The sequence below is a fragment of the Carcharodon carcharias genome, chromosome 3 (genome assembly GCF_017639515.1).
Source record: "Carcharodon carcharias isolate sCarCar2 chromosome 3, sCarCar2.pri, whole genome shotgun sequence".
NCBI lineage: Eukaryota > Metazoa > Chordata > Chondrichthyes > Lamniformes > Lamnidae > Carcharodon > Carcharodon carcharias.
In genome coordinates this window covers 3,077,056-3,080,223 of record NC_054469.1, presented here as the reverse complement: position 1 = coordinate 3,080,223, position 3,168 = coordinate 3,077,056, and positions in this window count along the sequence as shown.

The following is a 3,168-nucleotide window of genomic DNA, read 5'->3' as shown; positions in this document are numbered from 1 at the left end:
TTTTCCCACATTATACTCCATTTGCCTGGTCTTTGCCCACTCACTTAGCCTATATATTTCCCTTTGTAGCCTCATTATGCCCTCCTCACAACTTAATGTCTACCTACCTTTGTGTGATCTGCAAATTTAACAACCATACCTTTGGCCGCTTCATCCAAGTCATTTGTATGAATTGTAAGCAATTGAGGTCCGAGCACTGATCCCTATGGCAAGCTGCTCACTACATCCTGTCATCCAGAAAAAAGACCCATTTATGCCTACTGTCTGCTTCCTGTTAGCCAGCCAATCTTCTATCCATGCCAATATGTTACCCCCCTACACTATGAGCTTTTATTTTCCACAAAACCACTGATCTGGCACTTTATCAAATGACTTCTGGGAATCTGAGTACAGTACATACACCAGTACCCCTTTATCCACAGTACATGCAAATCTTTCAGAACTAGACTGGATAAATCAGATGAGAAAAGGTAACCTAGATAAGAAGTTCATAGAGTCTTTTAGGGATAGCTTCTTAAAGAAACATGTTCTGGAGCTAACCAGAGAACAGGCAATATTAGATCTGGTATTGTGCAGCGAGATAGAGTTAATTAAAAATCTCATAGTAAAGGTACCCCTTGGTAGCAGCGATTATAATGTGATTGAATTTTGCATTCAGTTTGCTGGGGGAGAAGATTAGGGCCAATACTAGTACTTTAAACTTAAATAAGGGTGATTATGAGGGCATGAAAGCAGAACTAGCTAAAGTGAACTGGCAAATGAGGTTAAGGGAGAAGTCAATAGTAGTTCAGTGCAGACATTTAAAGGGATATTTCAGGATACAGAGAATAGATACATTCCAATGTGAAAGCAAAATTCCAAGGGTAGGGCCCACCATCCGTGGTTAACTAATAATGTTAAAGACAGTATCAAACTTAAAGAAAAAGCAGATAATTGCGCTACGGTGGGTGGCAGGTCAGAAGATTGGACAGAATTAAAAAAACAGCAAGGAAAGGCTAAAAGATTAATAAGGATAGAAACATTAGAGCACTAGGGAAAGCTGGTTAGTAATATAAAGATGGGAAAAAAATATATAGTTTCTATAGATATTTAAATAAGGAAAGAGTTAACAAAGTGAACATTGGTCCTATAGAAAGTGAGTCTGGGAATTAATAATGGAAAATAAGGGGATGGCAGATGAATTGAACAGGTATTTTGCATCGGTCTTCATTATAGAGGACACAAGTAACATCCCAGATAGAGCTGCAAATCAGGAAGTGGAAGGCAGGGAGGAACTCAGGAAAATGACAATCACCAGGGAAGTGGCACTGAGTGAATTGTTGGGGCTGCGGCTGACAAATCCCCAGGTCTGGATGGACTTCATCCTAGGAGCTTAAAATAAGTGGCTAAAGAGATAGTAGATGTATTGGTTTTAAATTTCCAAAATACCCTAGATTCGAGGAAGGTTCCATTACATTTGGAAATAAGTGAATTTTATTCAAGAAGGAGACGAGAAACAGGAAACTGCAGGCCAGTTAACATAATGTCTGTCATAGAGAAATGATAGAAGCTATTATTAAAGGTGTTATCGCAGGGCACTGAGAAAAATTCAAAGCAATGAAGCAGAGTCAACATGGTTTTGTGAAAGAGATATTCTTGAATTGCTGCAGTCCATGTGGTGTATGTACACCCACAGTGCTGTTAGGAAGGGAGTTCCAGGATTTTGACGCAGCGACAGTGAAGGAATGGCGATATATTTCAAAGTCAGGATGGTGAGTGAATTGGAGGGGAACTTCCAGGTGATGGTGGTGGTGTTGGTGGTGGTGGTGGTGTTGGTGGTGGTGGTGGTAGTGTTGGCGGTGGTGGTGGTGGTGTTGGTGGAGTTGGTGGTGGTGGTGTTGGTGGTAGTGTTGGTGGTGGTGGTGCAGCTGGTGTTGGTGGTGGTGTTGGTGGTGGTGGTGTTGGTGGTGGTGATGGTGGTGGTGGTGTTGGTGGTGGTGCTGGTGTTGGCAGTGGTGGTGTTGGTGGTGCAGTTGGTGGTGGTGGTGTTGGTGGTGGTGTTGGTGGTGGTGGTGTTGGTGTTGGTGGTGTTGGTGTTGGTGGTGGTGTTGGTGGTGGTGGTGGTGTTGGTGTTGGTGGTGCTGGAGGTGTTGGTGGTATTGGTGGAGGTGTTGGTGGTGGTGGTGTTGGTGTTGGTCATGGTCTTGGTGTTGGTGGTGGTGTTGGTGTTGGTAGTGGTGGCGGTGGTGGTGGTGGTGGTGTTGGTTGTGTTGGTGGTGGTGTTAGTGGTGGTGGTGGTGGTGATGATGGTGGTGTTGGTGTTGAAAATGTTGGTGGTGGTGTTGGTGTTGATGGTGGTGTTGGTGGTGTTGGTGGTGTTGGTGGTGGTGTTATTGGTGGTGGTGATGGTAGTGTTGGTGTTGATGATTGTGGTGGTGGTGGTGTTGGTGTTAGTGGTGGAGTTGGTGATGTTGATGGTGTTGCTGGTGGTGGTGGTGTTGGTTGTGTTGGTGGTGATGTTGGTGGTGGTGGTTGTGGTGTTGGTGGTGGTGGTGTTGGTTGTGTTGGTGGTGGTGGTGGTGCTTGTGGTCTTGGTTGTGTTGGTTGTGGTGTTGGTGGTGGTGGTGGTGGTGTTGGTTGTGTTGGTGATGGTGTTGGTGGTGTTGGTTTTGGTGTTGGGTGTGTTGGTGATGGTGTTGGTGGTGGTGTTGGTTGTGTTTGTGCTGGTGTTGGTGGTGGTGGTGGTGGTGTTGGTTGCGTTGGTGGTGGTGTTGGTGGTGGTGTTGATGGTGGTGGTGGTGGTGTTGGTGGTGTTGGTGTTGGTGGTGGTGGTTATGTTACTGGTGTTGGTGATGGTGGTGGTGTGAGTGGTGGTGGTGGTGTTGGTGGTGTTGGTGCTGTTGGTGGAGGTGGTGGTGGTGGTGTTGGTGTTGGTCATGGTCTTGGTGTTGGTGGTGGTGTTGGTGTTGGTAGTGGTGGTGGTGGTGTTGGTGGTGGTGTTGGTGTTGCTGGTGACGGTGGTGTTTGTGGTGGTGGTGGTGGTGTTGGTTGTGTTGGTGGTGGTGTTAGTGGTGGTGGTGGTGGTGGTGATGGTGGTGTTGGTGTTGAAGATGTTGGTGGTGGTGTTGGTGTTGATGGTGGTGTTGGTGGTGTCAGTGGTGAAGGGGTTGGTGTTGGTGGTGTTTGTGT